The sequence below is a fragment of the Pseudopodoces humilis genome, chromosome 26 (assembly GCF_049639895.1).
Source record: "Pseudopodoces humilis isolate 2021_Gansu_Grassland_sample_001 chromosome 26, ASM4963989v1, whole genome shotgun sequence".
In the NCBI taxonomy this organism is placed as follows: domain Eukaryota; kingdom Metazoa; phylum Chordata; class Aves; order Passeriformes; family Paridae; genus Pseudopodoces; species Pseudopodoces humilis.
In genome coordinates this window covers 3816663-3839586 of record NC_142225.1, presented here as the reverse complement: position 1 = coordinate 3839586, position 22924 = coordinate 3816663, and the positions used below count along the sequence as shown (strand labels likewise).

The following is a 22924-nucleotide window of genomic DNA, read 5'->3' as shown; positions in this document are numbered from 1 at the left end:
CTGCACACCGAGCACAGGGAACCTGCACCTCAGATTCCACCCTGAAAATCCTAACAAAGTCGAAACATTCCCTCCAAGTGCTTCATCTCCCAGCAAACCACCACTTCCCAGCAGGAAAAAACACCTGGCAGGGAAAAACCACCTGGCAGAAGGTGCCAGGCTGAGGAAACCCAAAGGAACGGCAGAGCTGGGATGTGGAAACGAGAGCACAGTGACATACGGGTTGGAAAATGCTTCCTTGCTCCCAGTTTTTGTTCAGTGGGCTTGGATGAGCAGCAGGTTGGTGGTTGTGAAGCTGAGGGTGCCTTTTTCTGGGAGAAACTCCAGGATTTGGGCTGGCACTGGAGGAAACAGGACCAGCACACCCACCACTAGTCTCTGCCACATCCAGCCCTGACACAGAAAAGTGGCAGCACAGAATCCACCCAGAGCGAGGGTCTCTCCCTCCTTCCCAACACATGTTTTCCTCCCTGGAAAAGCAGTTTTATTTCCACACCCCTCCATCCCACCAGCACGGGCTCAGCGCTCACCCACCACCACTCGCCGAGTTTGTAACAAGACAGGAACAAAAACAGAGGGATGGGATGAAAAAACACCACCTCCCTTTCTCCTTCCCCACTCTTTTTTTCCCTGTTTCCCCCCTCCACACCCCAAAAGGCAGCGAGACAAACCAGGAACAACATAATTGCTGAAATGTGGCGTGTAATAATCGCTATTCAGGGGCTGATCATTCATATTAAACAGGGAGCAGCAAGCTGCTCATTTGCATGTTGGAGATTATCTGCATTTCAAAAGTCATTTCCGCAGGGGATATGAGTGACATCCATTCCCAAGGGGAGCTCCTGGCTCCCTCCCACTGTCCCAGGGCTCTGGGGCTGACACACCGGTGGCTGTGGGACAGCCCAAGGTTAAGGGGATTATTGGGATTTGGGTTTGGTTGGAGCACGGCGTGGTTGGAGAAGCTTCCCAAGGATGGGATGCTCACAGGATGCTGAGTTAGGAGCAAAAATCTACAATAAACCCCTCACCTTTTGCCTTAAAACTACGTTTTTTTCTTCCCCACTTAGAATTTCAATGATTTCAAGTTCAGAAATATGAGATTATTGCTGTTCCTGTTCCCATTTTCCCTCTGAAATCCACGGGGAACGCTCCGTGTCTGACACTCCAACGGCATCACCAGGGCCAGAAACTCGTCAGGATTCAAGCAGGGATTTGACTTTTACACGGAGAACAGGAATATCCAGAGTTACAACAGGAAGTATTAAAAAAGGCCAAAAAAAAAAAAGAAGAAAAAAAAGAAAAAAAAATTTGTTTTGGAAAGGATATAAAACTTTCCTGGCTTCGGGCATAAACTGGAGTTTAACTGTTGGGAATTAGGAGGAAATCTCTGCTGCTGGAGGAGCTGTGGGCTCGCTCTGGTGGTTCCAGCCCCTGCCAGAGGCGGGATGCTGGAGCAGATTCCTGCAGCCCGGGTGATTCCCGGAGCTGGGGACACCGGGCCAGCTGAGTTCCCTCTCCAAGTCCTGTAAAACTCCACTTCCCGTTCCCAAACCCCTCTGGGATGCTGGAGTGTCTGGGATCCCAACAACGCTGCGAGGGAAGTCATAAAAGAAAGTCATCATCATAATAATGGAAATATTTCCATTCCTATAAAAAGTTTTACAAAACCTTAAAGAAAAAAAAAAAGGGGGGGGGGGGGGAGAAAACAAAAAAATAAAAACGAAGCCGGTGTCTGCGAGGTTATGAAGTGGATTTAAATTTGGAACAAGCACTTTTCCAGCCAGGACAGATCCGGGATGACTGAGAAGAGCAGAACTCGGCTGAACGATGCCGGAGCACACGTGCAGCCCTGCACAGAGCCGGGAGGGATCCGCAGCATCCCAGCTCCTGCTGCTCATCCCTCGCAGTTCAAACACGAGCAATATTCCAGGGATTCTCCGTACGCGGCATCCGGAGGGGCTCGGCAGGATCAGACCTTCCCCCAGGCAGAGAGGCAGGGACGGTGTCCAGACAGTCAGCGGGAAGATCCAACACCACCCGCATCCAGTGGGGAAGGGTGGGTTTGGTTAAAAGGGGAGGGAGGAGCCCCCTTCCAACGGCAACAGCAACAGAAGCTGCACAAATGGATCGTTAATTACCATTAATTACCATTTCAGACTCCCGAGCTCCGCCGCCGAACCACCGCTCTGCCTTTTTTGTTCCCCCCTTTTATCCAACCACGCACCTTCCACAGGACAAAGGGAAGGAAACGGAGAATTACAAACGGAGCAACGAATCCCCCAGCCTTCGGCAGGACCATATGGCAACGAGGGTGTATTAATTACCGTGGCTTTTAATTAACAATTGCTTCATCTGAGCAGTAACATTTCCTTGACATCCCCCGACTCGCCGCTAACCTGCGCGGAGCACGCGCCATCCCAGTCATCAATCCCGCTTTATTGACATCCATCCCTCCCGCAAACAGGCACGATCCCAGGGTTTTCCAATTAACACCTCCGCACTCTCTAATTAGCGCAATTAACAGGCTGATGGATGCCCGGAGTTTCCCTGGGAGGGAGGGGCTGGAGCAGGCGCTGAGGACACGGCTCCCACCGCGTGTGCCACGATTCCCGTGGGAACACCACGAGTGTGCCGTGCCACGGAGCCCTCCAGGAGGGAGGGATGAACGTGGAGGTGACCAAAACCATGGACTCAAAGCAATGGATTTGGGATTTTAGGAGCAGCAAGAGCAGATGAAGAAGTGATTTCCCCCACAAGAAGCTCCCAAGGAATTTTGGGCTATCCAGACCTGTCCGAAGCGATGCCACTGCTCCATGGACATGGAAATTCAGTGGCACTTCCCAGCCCCTGCTGGAACAGCCACGAATTCCTCAGAAACCACTGCCCCAACACCAATTTCAGTAGATTTCCCTCTTTTTCATTATCCTCGGCATCACAACCCTCGGTAGCTCCGTAATTTTGGGCTGTCCTTTGTGGGCCACACCCGGAGCCAGTGTCACCTCCACCCTGCTGTCCCTGTTCTCGGCCACTGTGGGTGACCCTGCCCACAAAATCCAAGAGCTCCTAAAGCATCACCCAGGAGGAAGGGATAAGGAAAAACAGTGGGAAACACCGCTGGGAAAACTCTCCCACCACATCACAACAGCACGGGTGACACGACACAAACTGAGATGTTCCAGAGGCTCTTCCCACCCTTCTCACCACATCCCAGTCCCAAAGCAGTATTCCAGAACCTTCCTCCCAGCTCCAGCCTCCCCAGGAGGTGGAGGGGAACAGGTGGCCTCTCCCCTGGTACCGGCGGATCCTGAAGGAGAACGGACCCGACAAATCCCCCCAAAACCCTCGGAAATCTGCAGGATGCTCCTCTGCACAGCTGGAAGGAGAAGAGGACTCGGCAAAGCTCGATCTCAGGCACTGGATCTGCTCCCAGCTCCAGAAAGTTGAGCAACCTAACCTGCCTGTCCTGCTCCAGCACCGTGAGGCTTTGGGAAGCGGCTGCTAATCCTAAAAGGCTTCGGATAGAAGAGAAGCAGCAGCCCAGGATTGCTTCGAGAGTGGCTTTTTACCCTTTAATTAACACATAAACACATGGAAATGTGGAAAGGGGATTAAAATAAAAGTCTGGGGGAGCTGAGAGGAATCCGGAGCATTACTGTAAATTAGAAGATATTTAAGGAACCAGGGACTGGCTAAGCCCAGGCACTGCTTTAATGGGATCTCACCTCTGGGCACTTTCATCTCCCACTTTCATCTTGCTCCCAGCAACTTCTTTGGGAAGAGCCAACCTCTGGCGCTTCACCTTCACCCCTGGCTCTCCTCACCTGCCTTGGTGCCAGCCCAGCCCAGCCACACTCGTGGGCACCAGGGACTGGCAGGCAGCAAGGAGCCTTTGCTGCTCTCTGCAAACCATAGCGAGGTTCTCCTTTCCCCAAAAATCATGAATCCTTGGATCAGCTCACTCAGGGAGCTGGAGAGCACCTGCAAGTGTGAAGACACCAACATGGGAAGCCCTGGGATTGTTCCTGTGCTCCTGGGAGCCCCACCTGCGTCTTCAAAACCTGTCACCTTCGGAGCATCCCTTGCTCTCCGGAGCTGCCCCGAGCGCGCCCAACCCCACAGGAGATCCCGTGCCCACCCCACACAAGGCATTCCCAGAGACACCAATGTCCGCCTGGCACCTCTCCCAGTGCCTGCCAAGCTTCGAGGAACACAAAACCCCTCCCAGAGTGGGTGTGGGACCGGCTGGAGGTGGCCAGGCCAGTGTTGGGACAGCGGGGCTGCTGCTCCATCCCGGAGCACGTGCCGGGCACTGGGGCTGCTGCTCCATCCTGCTCCATCCCGGCTTCCCTCGCTGTGCTCTTGAAAAGATTAAAAAAAAAAAGGAACCCCACTCCATCTCATTAAGAAAGTAAACACAAGAGCCGTCTAAGTGTCTAATTAAGCTTCTAATTAGTCCCTGCTTGTTACTAATGCAAATTAGATTACGCCGCTTAACTACAGCATGTCCACAACACCCTTGTTAATTGCGGCCTTTTGAAATTAAATTACTCCCTAATTAGCATATCAAAGCCATTGATTCGGAGCCAGGAAAGATGAGGGCAGGAGGAAGTGAACGCCAAGTTTTGTTAATCAGGGACATCTAATTAAATAGTGACGTGGAGCATGGGGCTCCCACCTCACTGCTCTGGAGCCACCACACGTGGGGACCTGGGGATCCTGAGCAGGGCAGCCCCTCGGTGGGTGCTGCTGGTCTCTGCACCCACCATGGGTCACTGGTGGGGTGATGGAGCATCCTGGTGGGCCAGGATGCAGGTCTGGTACCTGTGTCCCACTGAGCCAGGATGAAGGTTTGGTACCCATGTCCCATCAGGTCGGGATGCAGGTCTGGGATCTGTGTCCCATCAGTTTGGGATGCAGGACCAGTTCCTGTGTCCCATCAGGTTGGGATGCAGATCTGGTACCCATGTCCCAGTGGGTCAGGATGAAAGTTTGGCACCCAAACCCCATCAGGTTGGGATGTAGGTCCAATATCTGCATCCCACCATGTGAGGATGCAGGCCCAGCACCTGTGTCCCACCAGGATGGGGTGCAGGTGTGGTAGCAGTGGCCCATCAGGTGGGGTTGCAGGTCCCATTAGGTCGGGATGCAGGATGAGCTCCCGATCAGGTCAGGATGCAGGTCTGGTACCCACGTCCCAATGGTCAAGATAAAGGTCTGGTACCAGTGCCACCTCAGTTTGGGACGCAGGTCCAGTTCCTGCATCCCAGTGGGTCAGGATAAAGGTTTGGTACCTCTGCCACCTCAGTTTGGGATGCAGGTCTGGTACCCATGTCCCAGTGGTCAAGATAAAGGTTTGGTACCTGTGCCACCTCAGTGTGGGATGCAGGTCTGGTACCCATGTCCCCTGAGGCTGGGATGCAAGACCCGTGCCTGGTATCCCATCATGTCAGGATGCAGGTCTGGCACCTCTGTCCCATCAGCTGGGGATGCAGGCCCAGTACCCAAATCCTGCAGGATGCCCACTGGGGGCACGCCCCAAAATCCAGGAAGCCCCCATGGAGCTACATCAGCCACCACAGTGCCAGGTCCAGCCCTGCATCCCCGAATTTCTCATCCTCCTAAAACCTTACTTTCCTTCTGTCCAACACAATCCAAATGAGAATTTAAACATCCCAAAACACTCCCTCTGTGCAGATGGATCGGGGTCACCCTCTGCCCAACCCCAAAATCCTCAGTGACCCCAGACAGGAGCACAAGAGGCCCCTCAGTGAGGACAGGTAGGGCTGGAAGAGCCTCTCACCTGTTGGATCCCAAATCCAGCTGGGCACAAGAGGCGAGGGGACAGCGCAGGGCACAGGGGAGGTAACACTGGGGTCCTGACACCAAATCACCCCTTAGGGCACCAGACTGGGGGGACACATCCCCTCACCATCCCTGAGGAGTCCTTGCATGGCACACAGCCACCAAATCCCATCCCAGATCCTTCCCTCAAAGAAAACCAAAACCACCTCCCTGCTCTCACCTGGGTTATCCCCCAAAACCTCTGACCCCAAATTCCCAACTGGACATCAACAGCGGAGCCACCAGGGAAGAGACTGGATCCAAAGGCAGAACCACTCCAAGGAGAGTGAAAGTGAAGCCTAATTTTGAAGTTATTTCAATAACTTCCTGAATGACCCAGTTCTTCCCATTTTATAACTTTTCCTCCCTGGTTTTCATTTTTTCGTTTTTTTTTTTAATTTTTTTTTTTTGTTTAAAGAGGTGGGAAGGGAAAAAAAATAAAGGGACGAAGATTGGAAAAGTTTAATAGAGGGAGAAAAAGTCTATTAAAAAAAAATATAAAAAAATAAGGCAGGCAGCCCGTCTCAGGGGAAGAGCTGAAATATTAAAGAAAGGAAAATCGCTTCTCCGGCTGCCGAGCCAGAGCAGGAGAATGGAGCGGCTGGAAGAGAAGGAACGGGGCACTTTTAATTGAAAAAAGGGAGATTCAAATGAAATATCCAATATCCCCCGTTAAAGAAAGGAAGAAAGACGGACCTTGGCCGCCGAGAAATTACTGAAAGCCCCAACTTTTCTTTCTCTCCCCCTTTCTTGGAAGTTATAGGAAAGAGGGATGAGAGAAAGGAAGGGAAAAAAAGGGTCTTTCATCCGAGAGGAACTCGGGGGGAATGGAGGAGGAGGGCGGGAAGAGAGAAAGAGAGAGAGCAAGTTTTATTCATTTATTTTATTTTATGAGATGAGTAAAAATAATATATTTAAAATAAAAAAGGCCGAGTTTTATAATGTCCCAGTGTTTGGAAGCAGCGGAAGGGAGCGGAGAGGGGGGAAAGCAACTAAGAACAGAAGGGCCGGCTCCAACCACCCGCCGCACGAGCCTCTCTCCCAACGAGATTCAATTAATTGATAACAAGAGGCATCAAATTAATTTTTCAAGGATGTTAGATTTTGATGAAGGAAAAAATCTCTCTGATTTTAATCGGGGCGGCGTTTAAAAGGCATAAATGAATATCCCTTTCTAATCATCTGAGGCGCCGAGGAAGCACCAAGCAGTTAACGTGGAAATTCAAATCGTTTAATTAGGGGGGGGGGAAAGAGGGGAGGTGGCCATGGTGGGGGAAGGGGGCCCGAGGTTTTCTTTTTAAAAAGCTTTATGAAGAAATTATTTTTAAAAAATTATATTTCTTTCAAGCATCTTCGTTCTCCCCCCCTCCCCGTCCTTCTCCCGGAACGCAGCCGCACTTGGAAAAACCCATCTCGGAGCTTTTTGAGCTTTTGAATAGAGACTGTTCCCCAGCACAATCTAATTAACAAAAATGATAATGAAGAGGGTGGGGAAAAAATTTCAGAGGGAACAAAATAAAAAAAAAAAGCCCTCCAAACTCCCAGGAAAGAAAAAAAACCCAAATCCACGGGATAAGGTGAGATTCCCAGCACACACAACTCCCGTCCATCGCTCTGCGCTCCCACACGGGATGAGGGTTTTAGGATTTGGGATGAGGTTTTCAGCACAATCCCTCCAAAATCCCATTAAAATAATTACCAGCAGCTCCCGTGGCTGGTGTGGGATAGAGCTGCAACCAACACGGCATCACCCACACCGGTTTTCCCAAGGTTTTTCCAGCACTTCCCCATAAATCCCGGCTCGGTTCAAGCCTCTCCCACGCGGCTCACACTGGTTTTGACGCTCACGCACTGGGGACAGATCCCCCTGGTGCAAATCCCACCTGGAATTCCTGCTGCAGCGTGAGAACCCTCATCCCACCTGGAGCACACGGAACGCTCCAGCCAAAATCTGCTCCTGCCTCCCGTTCACAGCCAGGACGGTCCCACGCTCGCCTTCCAGAGCCTGGGACACCTGAGGAAGAGGAGGGATCTCCCTCTGGGATGGAGGCACAAAGGACACTGCCCTGTGGGAGTGAGGAAGAGCAGGAAAATGTCCTGGCTCCATCCCTGGGAAGGGCAAAAGCTCCCGGAAAAGAGGAGCGATGGGGAAAGCTCTGAAATCAAAATAAACCCCAAACTCCAGGAGTTCCCCCCGCCCCATCCCCTCAGGAGAGGCTGCAAAGAGCAAGGATGGAGCCAGGGAGGAAGAAATGCCCTGGAGCAGGTGAGGGACACTCTGGAATGGGATGAGGAGCGATGCCAGGGCTGGGACTCGACTTCCCACGTCCCACCCCGAGCAGAATTTTCCAGCCGAGTTTGCGGGAAGTCAGACTGGAAGTTGCTAAAAGTCTCTCCTGGCCTTCAAATAATCCAGAGGGGAGGAAAAAACAGGCATGGTACCTATGGAACACGAGGGAGGAATTCGGATGCCACAGGTTTTCCCAGACTCCGTCATGTCTGTGCAAAAATTTATCCGGAAAAGGCTCTGGTTAATGCACTCCCCGATGCTTTCCACGGCAAATCCCATTTCTATGCAGGAAGAGGCCTGGTTTCCATCCAGAAATTATGCTGCTCACGAGGAGGGAGAAGAAGAAAGGCAGTGGGGGGGAGAACTATCCTTGGGCATTTTCAAACTCCTGGTCTGAAGTCCATTTTCCTTCGCATCCCGATCGGAGGCGGCGTGACCCGAGGCCGGCTCCGTCTCACAGCCCTGCCAGAGCCCAGCTCCACGCTTCCAAACAGCTTCCCTGATTTTATTCCTGCACAGCTTGGCTCCTCCGTGGCCAGCCTCAGCATCTCCTGGCTTCTCTGGGCACCTGCCACCCCCACGGAGCAAAGCCAGCCCTGCAGTCGAACACGGCTCCCGACAGCTCGGCTGGGAATAACCCCGGAGATTTCTCCAGCACTTTGCTAAAATCTGGGAAGCAGCGTGTTTGGCAGGGCTGTGCTGGGATCCTACCTGGGAATGCTGCTGGGTGCCCGTGGAGGGGAGTGGGGTGGTGCATTTAGTATCTGAGGTGTTGGGAAGAGAGCAGGAGAGGCAGGAGCATCCCTCGGCTGCGGGAAGCGCTTCCCACCAGGACCCTGTGTTGAAATCCAAAGGTCACCGGGGTTCCCTTCTCGGTGTCACCTGGATGTGCCATGTCCAGCCACCACGTCCTCTTCCCAGGAACGTCCCCCACTGTGGCTCTTCCATGGGGAATCCGGGAGGTGCGTAGGTGTATCCTGCAGGGATGGCAGCAAACCTCTTCTTCCACGGCTCCAGCGTCCCTCTGGATGCCAGCTGGGCACACGGGGATGGGATCTGGTCCCACAGCATTGCTCCGGGGTCATGCTCAGTATTCCCAGGTCAAACTGCTCCATCCAGGCTCCTGAGCATCCTCACAGCTCAGTGGGACACGGCTGCTTCCCAAATCCAGCACATCCCTGCTCCATGGATTGGGACAGAGCTGGGGAAGTGAATCCGTGTCCTGAATCCCTGCTCATCCCAGGCAGAGCTTCCTCCTGGGAATGGTGAGATCCTGAAGCCCAGCTTCAGGATGTCCTGGTCCCCAGGTGGCTGCTGCTGCTCCAGCTCGGTGGCCAAGGAAGCCCCCGGCACCTTCCCACTGCCGCGGGACAGACGGCACCGTGCAAATCCCAGGGATCACTCCCAGGAATCGGGCTCCCTCCACCCCTCCTAAAAATAACCCTCATCCTTTAAAAATATTAATTAGTGATTCACCAACTGCTGTCACCCTCCTGCAGTCCTGGGGTCCTGTGAGCAGCTCCAGGTCCCTGGTGCCCACCTGGCTCCCAATGTGTCCCCTGCCTGAGCAGGACTCGCCACTGCACAACTGGAAGCTGCTCTTTTAGGGGAGATCCCAAAATCCCCGAGCCGAGGGCTCTGGCACGAGGTCACAGGTGAGGGTGCCCACCTCGGGCTGGTGCCACCCTCTGGGTGCCACCTTTGTCCCACGGCAGCCCCCGAGTCCCCGCTCCTCCACAATCCGGCCACATCCTCTTCCCGCATCCCCCAAGAGCCAGGGGCACTCAGAGCTGTCCCCAAACTGTCCCTGGGTGGGCAGAGAGTGCTGAGATCACCCACGGCAGGACGTGGTGTCCCAGGGGCTGTCACGGGCAGGGCACCAACACAGGGGATGTCCCCCGTTGTCCCCAGACCAAAAATCAACTCATGGTGGTGAGGGAAGGCACCACCAGGATACAGGATCAGACAAGGTGGGAAAAGGACACAGCTGGGGACACCAAATCCCTCAGGGACACGAGCCACATCCCTGGCCCCGTGTCCCCCATGTCCTCCCCAGCCCCAGCACAGTCCTGCCCCCTGCCAGGAGTTTTCAAACCCCCAGTTATTTATCCTAAACCTCCAGGCAAACCCAGCAATTTGTGCTCAGTCCCAGAACGATTCCCAGAGCGTTTGTGTCTGCAACAGCGCTTGGAAAGGACCAAGGCTGCAGAGGAAGGAGCTGTGTGTGCCCCCTGAGGGGACAGGGGTCTGTCCCTCCATCCTTTCCCCCAAGGGATGGGTACGGCCCTCTCTCCTCCCGCAGCTCCATCCCAAATTTACAGCTGGAAATTCAGCAGCAGCGACGCCCCCGATGCTCCAGCACGGTGGGGACACGAGGGATCAGCCAGCAGCAACCCCCAAACCACCCCCTCGCCCACCAAACTCCTTCCCACTGCATTCCCAAACACAGCAGACTCTTCCTCAGGGAGTATTTTAAACCCCCAGAGCAGGGGGATCACTCCAGCATTCCTCCTTCCCAGGCACAGCCCCCGTGCCAGTCAGAGCTGCTGGAAAACCTGTGGACACAGGAATGAGGAGGGGTTTGATCCATGGACGGGGCTGCTCCGACACCTCCCAAGTCTGACCCAGATTTGGAGCCATGGCTCCACTTCCCAGGGAAAATGGAATTTGTTTGGTGGGAGCCCACCAGAATCAAGGGGTTTGGGAACAGGCCCTGCCGTGTATCTTTTTATAAATAAAACCTGGGTTAAAAGGAGAAGTGGGAATAACCCAGACAGGGCTGTGCTGCCGCATCCGGAGGGTCCCGAGCATCCCTCAGGATGAGAGCCCAGCCCCGAGATCCATCCCGTGGGAAAGAGCCGAGCTGGACCCTGCAGCCCCCAGCACGTTGGGGTTTGACTTTGGGAAAGTCAAATCCCAATTCCAGACAAATCTCACTCCTGGCACTTCAGAAAAAGGGGATGAAGTGAAGATTGTGCCGTGCCACGAGAGCAGAGCTCAGCCTGAAATCCCTTCCCAGGGTTTCTCCGGCACGCTTGCGCTCCCACCTCTCACAGGATGCATTTTTGGCCATTTCCCTTCACCTGTTTCTCTCGAGAGCACACTGAGGGAATATCCCTTCCCCAATATGCACAAAAAGCCAGAATGATGGAGATCTGCCCCAATTCCTCCTCTCCTCCACCTCCATGGGGGAACAAGGGCTCTGCTGCTGAACCCAGACCCCTGCAGACCCCCAACAAACCCCGAGTGCTTTGGGGTCAGAGGAACAGGAACGGGTCCTGCTGGAGAGGAGAAATTGAGGATGAGTGCCCCAAACCACAGGTGCCGAGAAGCCGAGACAAACTGGGAGCGATGGGATGAGCAGGAGCATCACCCTCCTCCTCCTCCTCACCCCCCAGCCCCAGCTTTTCCCACCCAGCAGGTGACAAGGGCCTCTCTTGTTTTCCAAATGAGGAATTACTGTTGATTTTGAAGGTTTGATTTATTAATGGGGAACATGTGTGGCAGCCTGGCTCCCCAAACCCCGCTCGGGCAGAGCCGAGGCTGAGTGCGGGGCAGGGCAGCAGGGGATGGGGAGGGGGGACAAACCCAACCCCGTCGCAGCAGCAGCCTGGAAATGCTGCAGAAATGCAGGATAAAAATCCATCCAGGAAGCTGCAGGGAAGGCAGGTTGGGATGTAAAGAAGAAATGTAAATTCTTGGGAAATAATCCCAGAGAAAAGCAAAGCTGGAGACTTTATAATCCCACCTGAATCCACCCCGGGAAAAATCCAGGGGTTTGCAGCTCTGCCTGGCCCAGCACATTTCCAAAATCAACATTTCCTGCCTTAAAACTTACAGGACACTTCTCCCCATGCCTTTATTTGCTCTTCTTCTGTTTTTAAGAGCCCTGGTGGTGCCGTGTTTCTCTTCCCGATCCAAGTTACCCCACGCTCCAGGGAATTTCCCTCCCACTGCCAGGTCTGGCAGCATCCCGGAGGAAGGACCAACTTGCTGGGTGCCAGAAACGCTCCTGGGGGCACAGAGCTCCTCCCTCCCTGCTGGGACACGGGACACAGCCTGGCAAGTGGCACACACAGGGGACACGGGAGAGCTCTTCTCTCTGCCCAATATTCCTGCCCGGATCCTGGCCCAGTTCAGCCCAAAACTCCAGATCCTCAACAAGGAACCTTGGATCTGCCGGGTATGTCCTGCCACGAGCTGTCCCCTCACCCCGGGTGGCTCCTCCAAGCCCTCCAACCCGAGCCCCAAAAGCTTTTCCTGAGGCTGAGTGGGACCCCCATCCTGGGATGTCCTCTGCAATTCCCTGCCATCCCTGCCAGGCATTCCCTTCTCCCGGGAGCTGGAGGTGCAGAGTCCAGGAGCTGAGGAATCTCCACAGGCTGTGGGGACCCTCCTGCTCCAGGAGCATCCTCCCAGCAGCTCCAGGACAGCGTGGGATCCCCTGTGCCGGAATCCCCATCCCAACAGATGCACCGTGATCCCAGCACAGAATGGGAGGCACCAGTGGAGCCGTGAGCCCGGTGCCAGCTCCAGGAGCTGTCCTGGGCCATGGGGCAGCAGCAGGGGACACATCCCCACTCCCAGGCACCCAGAATCTGAATCCAAAGGGCCTCCAGACAGAGGGAACTGCTGGGAACACGGGATCCCGGCTCATCCCTCGCTCCACAGCACAATCCTGGCCTTGTACTCTGCATTAAGCCTCCAACCTGTTCCCTCCTCCACTGCTCCCTCTTTTCCCAGTCCATGACAGCTTCTCCCGGGTGGTCCCATCCACATCCTGCTGCAGCCAGGCCCCGGCTCCCAGATTCCCAGTAAGCAGCAAAAGGAAAATCACTCACCTAAAATCTACAGGTTGTGGAATAAAGCAGGACTTGGAGAAAGCAAGGGAAGGGCCGCAGGGTTTGGGATCAGAGCTGACAGATCCCAAGGGAACCTGTCAGTGGGATGCTCAGCCAGGAAGCTGGAATGGCACCATTTGTGTGCCTTCATCAGCCCTGGAGCAGTGAAATCCCTGTGGATAACCCCAGCTCTGGCCAAGGGCTGTTCCAAGGAGTCGCTCCATGAGCACCTGCTCAGGGCGAGCGGCTCATCCTGGCCACGGATCCATGGCTGTGGAAACGGGAGCAGCATCTCCCCGAGCTCTGGAGCTGCCAAACACGAGCTGCACAGCACCCAGAGCACAAACCCATCCCACTGGGGCTTCCTCCTCTTTGTTTTCCTCCTCCTCCTCCTGCAGGGGCCTTCCCGGTGCTCCCCAGCCCGTTCCAGCTCCGGTCACGCTGAAGGAGTTCTCCCAATGAGGAAGAATAAAACACTTCCAAATCACCCCCCACACGCGATTTTTTCCCTCCTCTATCACCTTAAATATTTTTGTGCACTTTTCCACAGTTTTCAAAGGAATCTTCCATCACATCATTTTCTCACCCCGACTTCTCCCTCTGATAAACCCAGCGTGGAGCCCTGAGCAGAGCAAGGTGAGATTTCCTCCGCATCCACCCTCTGCTCCTTATTTTCCCAGGAAAAATCCCTGCTTTTGCTGCCAACCTGGCTCTACAATCCAGGAGGAGGGACGGCTTCCGCCGGAACACGCTGCCAGCGGCTGCTGCCAACTTGCCAGGGCACAGGAGCCGCCGGGAAGTGTCACCCAGGGCTGGGAACGCCGGCACAGGATCACCCCACCCCAGCACAACGGGCTGCAAACACAGCCTGCATTTTCCTTAAAAAAATATAAATAAACCCCAGGAGAAAGGATCCCGACTCACGCCGGGCTCTTTTCCCTGCGCATCCCGGTGCCCTTAATGACTCCCCTCCAGCTCATCCCTGCTCCAGCAGGATCCCTGTGAAATAAATCGTGGCTTTGGACCTCTCCTCGCCTCCTCCTCTGCTTCTCCTGCCTCTCCTCTCTCCCTTTTCCCTGATGCCATTCCACTTCCAAACACGTTTTTGTCACGGGCAGCCGGATCACCGCAACACGTTTCATGCTGGAGCCTCGCCTGAGCCATGCCAAGAGCCGTTTAAATTAGGAAAAGTTTGTAAAAAACAAAAACAAACCCTCGAGCAGCGTCTTGGCTGGATTTTATCTCCCAAACACTTGGAGAGGGGGGAGGAAAAAAAAAAAGGAAAAAAAAAAAAAGATTAGGAAGTTTTTCAAGCTGTGCCCGGCCCCATCTTGATCTACAAGTTCTGTTTGACTTGAAAAGGTGCAGCACAGGGAGGTTTTGTAAGAGATAAAATGGGTGCAAGTCCTTGCCCTAAGCTGGCCCAGGATCCAGCACTGCTGGTCACAGCCCCACGGCCACTCAGGGGGCTCTGGGGCCACCCCAAGGGTCCCCAGATCCGTGCAGGGCCATGTCCCAGTCCCTGGGGTTATTTCCAAGCCAGCTGCTCCCCCTGAGTTTCAATCAGGTGCATCCAGGAGTGGCTCATGGAGGATTTTTACACCTTTTGAGGCAAATACATGGAAATTCCAAGCTCTGAGTGGTTTTATTTTCTCCTTTTTTCCTTTCCTCTCCCGCTACCGGAGCTCATCTCTCTGTGGGGAGATGCCCATGGAGCAGGACCGAGCTCCCCACCCTGCAGAATCCCCCTGTCCATGCTGGAGGAGCTGCAAACCAAAGAGGAAGGGACAGGAAATTTCAAGTTCCCACTTCCAGAAGCGGCAGGTGATGCCGGCAGTGTCATTTTGGGAGCGGAGGAAAAACCCAGGGTGGCCCTGGAGGAGGAGGTGGGAACCTTCCCTGCACCCAGAAATGGGGAACAACCCCTGGAGACCCCAAACCCACCTGCCAGCCCCATCCCAGCACTCCGCTGGGCTTCAAACCCACAGGGGGAACAAAACCATTCCAGCTCTCCCTTCCCAAAATTAAGAGAATTTTCCCAAATCCTTCAAGCCCCCAAACTTCACCAGTGAGGGGAAAGGCAAGGAGCCATAAATGTGTATGAGTTATAAACCCAGGGACCTCCGGGCTTCTCCTCCCGCCTTTCCCCGGTGAGAAGAATGAGCCCGTTCCCGTTGCCCCCCACCTTGCTGCCACAAAGGCAATCCCAGCCCCACAAGTCTCCCCCTCCAGCCCCGCTCCCCGCCAGACCGACAAGAAAAGAGAAAAGAGAGTGGGGGGGATGGAAAAAAAAGAAAAAAAATCAAAGGAGAGAGAAAACCCTGAAAGCCGGAGCCCCTCGGCCCCTCCCCAGCCCCACAGCGAGACACAAACATCAGCAGACTCAAAGCATCCCCCGAGCCAGCGGCGGAAAAGAAAAGCTCCCGGGCTCTCCGGGCAGCAACTTCACAACTGAGTGCACTCGCATTCCTGCCGGGTTATTAGGAGAGAAAGGCCGAGGGCCCGAGGAGATATTTTAGTGTCACTTGATTTTATACATTGCGCTGATTTTTTTTTTTTTTTTTTTTTTTGTAGTTGTTGTTTTCCGAACACTCCCCGCTCTTCCCTTTCCAAAGGGGATGTAAAACCTACGGCTGCCGGGTTTCCAGGCAGGACAGCGGAGCTGGACACGGCTTTTACAGATATTTTGGATATTATCCGTTCTCCAGCCCCTTCCTCACCTCCCCCAGCAGCAACTTTAATCCGTTTTATCCCACCTCGCTCCGTTTGCTCAGCCTTTCCCCCCTCCCCACCCGCAGCCCCCAGCCCACCCCGCACCTCCTCCTTCCCTGACCCCGCTGGGCGACGCATCCCGGGCTGCAGGGCTTGGGGGGTGGATTTTCCACACCGTTCCCGTTCTCCTGCACTTTTCTCCCTCCATCAAATCCAACTTTGTGCTGCTCGCCGGTGCCACTTTGGATTTTCTATTTTACCTCCGGAGCGATGCTCGATCCGGCCGGGAACGGACGCGCCCCCATCCCCACGCTGAGAATCCCATGCAAAAGGGGCTTTGGGACTGGGGAGACCCACAAACCTCCCCCCCAAAAACAAATAATAAATTAAAATCACACATCAAAATAAACGGGGAGCTGCTCAAAGCAGCAGCTCCCAGCATTATTTGGGAGCAGAGGGCTCCGGGATCTTCTCCACAGCCCCCGGTCCCACACCACAAAGGGCAGGAGAAGCCAGAGCCTCCCAGGGCTCCACAAAGCTCCCTGGCTTGGCACAGGGAATTCTGCCCCTTCTCCCCCACGTTTTCCCCTCTCCCAGTTCAATTTAAGCGACCTGAAGGAGGAAAAAATTAAATAAAAAGTGGGAGAGCAGAGTAATTTTTCCAAACCTGATTATTTCCTCCACGCACCCGCTCCTGGAGCTTGTTCAATTTATTTTTGATGGACTTTAAGGTGGGGTGGCAATTAAAAAAAATAATTTCAAATGCTTAATTTAGAGTTAAGATTTTGAAAAACCCTGAGACTTTGCTGGGTTTTAATCGAGGATATGGGGAGGCATGAAAGGGAACACATCCCTGCCGACACCCGGGACCGGTGTCTGCGTGAGACACATGTTGGGTTGATTTAACATCAAATCCCTGCCCTCCACGGAACGTATTCCCCGTGTAAATTTTTAACACACCAGCAGAAATTTGTAAAAGTAAATCCTCCTTCTGGTTTGGGTTAAAAACAACCCAAGCTTTTAATACAGAAACTAATAAGAATTTTATTGTCTGCCCCACAGCTTTACGACGCTCGCGGAGAAGTGAGGTCTTAATCCGATGGAAGTTGGGGTGGAGGGTGGGAAAAGGAAAATCTTGGGGTATCAACTGATGGGGAGGGAAGAGCTGCCTGAAGCTAAGGAATGATTCCAGGCAGGAATTCGGACACAAATTCCTCCAGGACTATATTAAGAGCAGCAGGAAAAAAAATAATAATAATAATCTCAGTGTAAGTTTTCCGAGCGGGCACTTCCCAAACACGACTCCCAGGAAAGTGGGGTTTGTGAATTATTCCCGCTTTCTCCTCCGCACATTTTTAATTTGTATTAAGAAGTGCACAGGAGGGAGAGAGGGGGAGACACACGGCCCTTGGCTTGTTCGCGTTTTAAACGGGGAAAGAGAAACCAGCGTCGCTCCCAAATGGAAAAAGAAAACCCAATTCCACTCCACTTGTTCTCTGCCATCCACACCTCCGAACGCGCCTGCCAACTCAAACCAGATTTCCTAGACCCAGACAAATATCCAGAGCCATCCTTTTCTCCCGGAGAGGGGGAGAGCAGACAGAGGCGCGTTTGTTTATCCCACGGAGCCGGCAAGAATAGAAATCCCTGAACTTTGCCAGCGCCGGGAGAGCATCGCAACGACGGCGGACACCGGGGTGGGAAGGGGATGTTGCCGGAGGCTGATCCAGAGCTCCGGGTGAGCCAGCACGAGTTATCTGCCCGGGAATTTCGGAACTCCCAGAAGACGATGCTCCGTAATAAAAACTCTTCCCAAACACGTTATCACCGCCGGTACCACCAGCAGCCGCTGCCGGCAGCGTCCCCGCCGAGAGCTCCCGCGGCACCGGGAATCGTGTCCGGCTTACAGAGACCCCCCCCAAATCCTTGGAAAAGCCCCCCCAACCTCTCTCCCCGTCCAAACAAAGGAGCTCGGAACCCCCGCAAACTTTACAAGCGGGTGAAAGCCAGGCACGGCTGAGCCGCGAGGCAGCCGGCTGCCGTCAGCCCCTCCGGAATCCAAACCTGCGGGGGTTTCTCGGGAATATTCTCCAGCTCCATCCGAAGCCGTGCCTCGTCCTCCTCTCCCTCACCTGGCAGTCTGGGTTAGGGTTTTGGACGCGGCGCTGGATTTTCCCAGGGCTGGCTGCAGGTTGTCGGGGACGGCGGCGGCTGCTGCTTCTCCCAGGAATTGCAAAACTTGGGGCAGACTTACGGATTTCTCTCCAAGGAGGGAATCACACCCCCGGGCCCAAGCAGCGGCGGGTCGAGGCTGAGTTAAAATGTGATGGAGGAGGGAAAAAAAAAGGGGGGGGGGAACCCACCCAAGCCCTCCAGCAGCCGGAATTAAACCAAAACTGCCGGAGAGAAAGGAAAAGATGGGGAGGAAATGGGAAGCACCAACAAAGGGAGCGCTGGGGCGGTTGCAGGGCAGGGGCGGCCGGGCCCCCCCTCCCCAGCCCCGGTGCGCTGCCCCCTCGGGGGGTGCGGGGCCCCCGAAGCGCCGGAGCGGAGGCGGGTCCGGATCCGGCACCGGCAGCGCGGCTGTGCCGGCGGCAGCGCAACTTTCCCGGGGCCCGACCCCCCCTCGCCGAGGGGGCTGCGACCCCCCCTCCCCGCTGCCGGCCGCCCGAACGCCTCGGGGGCGGCGGCGACCCCCGCGCCCGCCCCCAGCCGGGCACCCCGCACGCACCGGGACCCCCGCGCTGCTCGGGGCGCACCGAGCGCGGGGACCCCCCCCCCGGGGAACCCCGGTGCGCCCCCCGAGCCCCGGCCCGCCCGCACCCCCGGCTCCCCCAGCGCCGGCCCCGCTCCCTTTGTCCGGGAGCCGTAACAAAACTTCCGAGCGCGGCGCGGCCGAGCGCGGGGCACGGCCCGGCCGGGGGCAGCGGGGGGGGACACGGGGGGCACGGCCCGCACCCCCCGCACCTGCCGGGGGGGTCCCGCCTCCCCCGGGGACACCCGCGGACCCTCCCGCGCCGCTCGCACCCACCTGGTCGCGCCGAGCGCCGGGCTCCGGGGCGGGCATGAGCCGCGCCGCTCCTTCCCCCGCCAGCCCTGCACAGCCCTCCCCGCACCGGCACCTTCCCCAAACTTCGACGGGGCGGGCGCGGCGGGGCCGGAGCTCAGAGGCGGCGCGGCATGGCCGGGGGCGGAGGGGGGGCTCCGTGCGGCGGCGGAGCGGGGCCGTGCGGGGCGGGGGGCGCGGGCAGCCGGGGCCGGCCGGGCCGTGGCCGCGCCCAGGTCCGGCGCGGCCCGGCGGCGGCGCGGGCGCGGCGGCGCGGGGCGGGCGCCGGCCGCCCTACCATAGTTCCTCTAAAGCAGGTGCAGCCGCTTTCCCCGCCCGAGCATCCCCCCCGCGCCCCCCGCTCGCTCGGGGGTGTTGGGCCGGTTTTTTTTTTTGGGGGGGTCCCCTCGCTGGTTGGAGCACCCCGCTGGATGGAGCCTCCCCCACCCCACCTCGCCGTTCTTTGCCACCCCCACCCCGCGTTTTGCTCATTAATGCCTGCGCTAATTGGTTTCTGCCGCGTTCGGTCCCCGGCGCGCGGCGAAGCCCTGGGCTCGGAGAAGGGGGGAGCGGCGGGGAAATTGAGGCACGGGGGGATTGGGGACACGGCTCCAGGCGCTCCTTGGGATCACAGGATCGGCCGGGTGGGGAAAGAGCGCTCGGAACGTCGAGTTCAACGCACGGGGCAGAGCCAGGACAGGCGCGCTGAGCCCGATTTACAGATGGGAACAGCGAGGGGCTGAGCTGGTGACCCCAACAGCCCCAAGTCCGCTGTGTGACACTCCCCGTGACACCCCGACATCCCATCCCACAGCAGGGACAGGGCCCCCAGAGCCCCTGGGTGAGCAGAGCTGTGTCAGGGACCCAAACCAGCACCCAGAAATTGCACCCAAACACTGCAGAGAGGCCCCAAAACTCCGTGAGGGGGCTGGACCCAAACCAGCAACCAGGTGCTGCTCCCAACCCTGGCCCAGCGCTGGGGACACGGGGCAGGGTGACACAGCTGGAGGAGAGGAGGGACCAGCGTTCCAGCCTTGCCGCTGTGGCGCTGCTTTGGGGGGTGAATTCCCACCTGCACAGGCTGGGGATGGACAATCCCATTCCCACATGGAGAAGTTTTCCAAAGCCACTTATGTCTTGATGGCACCAAAGAGCAGCTGCTCTGTTCCCTTTTTTTTTTTAATTCAAAAGTAGCTCTTTTGAAATTTCCGTTTTATGGACAGCTAAAGTATCTTTAAGAGGTGAAATTGGAATGAAAAGTATTTCAACACACCTGGATTTTTTTTTTCCCCCTATAATTTGATTTTTTTTACAGGAAGACTGTTTATGGTTGGTTTGGTTATTTTTTAATAATCTATTATTGAATGAAAAGTTAGGGAATTTCTGTGAGATGGGAAAGCTGGTTTTCTACAACTACTTTCTGATGGCCCTAGGAAATATCCTATTGGTTTTGTCCAAAGAAATCTCCTTTCAAGGGGACAAACAGGATGAGGGCAAGCTCCTGGGCTGTGCCGAGCCTGAAACCGAGGTCTTCACCTACCCCTGTTGGAGTCCAGGGATTTTCCAGAGGGCTTGGCTTGGTTTCAGTCCCCTCTGGAGCTCCCAATCAGGGAGCCTCTGCTGCTCCCACTTCTGCAGAGCCCACTCCTGGTGGACGGAGCCCGGCGTTCGTGGAAGAGGCGCCCCAGGCCCCGTTTCTCAGAAGCGCCGCGGCTCCGCTTCCTGCCAGCACCTCCTTTCATGGGAGGACAGCATTCCCTCTCCCCTGCTATCAAACACCAGGGAGAACCTCTCCAGCCAGCTCTGGATTCTGGGTGACCCTCAGATCCAGGGCCAGGATGGCCCAGCAGGGCTCTGCATCCCAGCCCATCACCCACGGGACATCTCCACCAGACCAGGCTGCTCCAAGTCCATCCAACCTGGCCTTGAGCCCTTCCAGGGACGGAGCAACCACTTCTCTCACTCCAGGCCCTTGTCCTTGTCCCTTTCCAGCTCTCCTGGAGCACCTTTAGACGTGAGGGGCTCTAAGGTCTCCCTGGAGCCTTCACTTCTCCAGGCTGAACATTCCCAGCTCTCCCAGTATGACAGGGGAGATCCAGCCCTTGGATCAATCCTTGGTTCAATCCATTCCGTGCTCAGCACTCAGAGTTAAGGGACACCCCAACTCATTTTAGAGGGTCCCCACATGGGAAGTGCAGCAGCTTCAACCCCCCCAGTTCAGCCCAGATTGCTCCTGACACATTCCAAACCCAGGGAGTGCTGGAAGCTCCGAGACCTTTGTGAGTTTTACACCCAGCCATCAGTCCATGACAAACACAATACCCACACTTATTCCATCCCAAACCAGCACTTTTCTGAGCAAAAAACCAGCTTTGAGTGATGAGCCTCGTCCAACCTGCGCCTGCCCTCTTTTCCCTGCATCAGAGGAGCCCCTTTGAAGACATCAAATATCATCAGAGAGGGAAGGAGCCGCACTAAAAGACGTGGGCAGCCTTCACCGAGGGGAGTTTGTGAATCCAGTGTGGCCCCAAAATCCCTCTTTGTTCAACTGTGTCAGCCTGGAAATGAGGCAGAGCAGGGAGGAGGGATCTGGGTGAGGAGACACGGATGGATCGGGGTCAGACAGGGTTGGTACAGCTCCTTCCCTGGTGGGGTTTGGTCGCTGGGGGACCACCTCACTCCTGGAAAACCAATGGGGACATCAGGGAGGCTGCAGGGATGAAGAAATTCCCAGGAAGGAGACCATAGGTGCTCCTGCAGCAGTGCTGAGCTCCCAAAAGAGAGACACAGGGAAAAAGGGAAGGGGAAAAAAACTTCCTTTTGTTCTGCACCAGGTAAAGCCTCGGGCGTGGATCACCTCCAAAGGGTCCAGCGGAGGCAGGAGGATTTGGAGCTCTGGCATGAAACACTTTGTGTGGATATAAAGCCCTGAGCCACGTGGGCAGAGCAGCAGAGTCAGAGCAGCGTGAGGGATCAGCCCCAAACCCCGAGTCCTTCAGCTCATCCAGGAAAACTCCACCTTCCACCTCTTCCCAGCTCACCCTCACTCTCAGCATCTGCAATCCACCCCCGAACTCCCAGCTGTGGAAAATTGTTTTTCCTAACAAAGTTGGGTTTTTTTTTCCCTCTGGGGACTGTCTGATCTCACAACCAGGATTTTGAAAACCTTTAAAACCTAAAAAAAAAACCTTTTCAGCCGAAGGATGGTGATCCCGTGTTTGCCTGGAATGGGAACAACCCCAGTTTGCTGTAAGGTTGTCAGAAAACTGAAATCTTCCATGGAAAAGGTCAGTTTGGGTTTCTCCTGAATGCCACCCAAGGAAAAGCAGCTCTGAATCACTTCATCTGAAACTTCCTCATCCTTCCAGGAAAGTCCTCTCCAAGATGAATCCAAAGCCTGTTTGCCACAGGTTCTGAACCGGCATTTCTGGTAGTGGGGAACATCTCCTTTGGTTTCTCTTTTTTCTTCCATGGGAAGAGCAACTTCAGAAACAAAACCTGAGATTTCTGAATGTGGTCGCTTGGAAAATCAGTGTTTGGTGATGGGACCGAGTCCTCCTGAACTCCTCTGCTTCCTGCCTTGAATCGATTCTCTCCCTCCTGCTTCTGAGGCAAAACAAAGAAAAAAAGCAAATGGAAATATGAGGAAGAGGAGAATTGGGGATGGGAGAATGGAGAGAATGAGGGAAGAAAGTTAATTTTCCCTTCCACAGCAGTGTTTGGGGGATGGTGTTGTGCTTTGACACAGCTAAACTCCAAATTCCCATCCCTTCCAAGGGGGAAGTTTCAACTGGTGAGCAGCAAATTTGGTTTTCCACATGAATTACACCATCAATTTTCACCCCAGCACCCTGTCATGCCCAGCAGCACCCACAGCCCAGCCCTCTGCCCTCTCCCTCCTGAGGATCCAGGTCAGAACCCCCAGGACTCATCCCGGCCCCCAAACACCCTCCGGGGCATCGCGGGTGAGCAGAGCACGGAGCAGGATCAACCCTTCCCGGGGCAATCCCCGCTCTGGGAGCTGCACCCCCAACCAGGACAGGGCTGGAGAGGCCGGGGGGTCCCCCAGAGACCCCTGAGGGTCGGTGCTGGCATGGCCACGCTCCCAGGCTGTGAGCACACGGAGCAATCCGGCTCTGCCCGGACGTGCTGGCGAGGCCACGGCCGCTGCAGCTCTTGGACCGCGCTCGCCTC

General features: G+C 55.6%; 1 protein-coding gene across 7 annotated transcripts in view; it reads right to left on the bottom strand.

Moving 5' to 3' along the window:
- Positions 1-18896, bottom strand: part of FOXP4 (forkhead box P4) — a 55639-nt gene extending 36743 nt beyond the window's left edge. The window contains exons 1-2 of one of the 7 annotated variants that reach the window (XM_088067010.1): positions 2325-2396; positions 2149-2224 (exon numbers count right to left, since the gene is read on the bottom strand). The gene's annotated coding sequence lies outside the window, so the exon portion shown is untranslated. Of the gene's footprint in view, positions 1-1028; positions 1224-2138; positions 2300-2324; positions 2402-18715 lie in introns of those variants that run through there. The other 6 variants (XM_014258084.2, XM_005529345.3, XM_088067012.1 and 3 more) reach the window with 6 other exon arrangements.
- Between the last annotated feature and the right edge of the window lie 4028 nt (positions 18897-22924).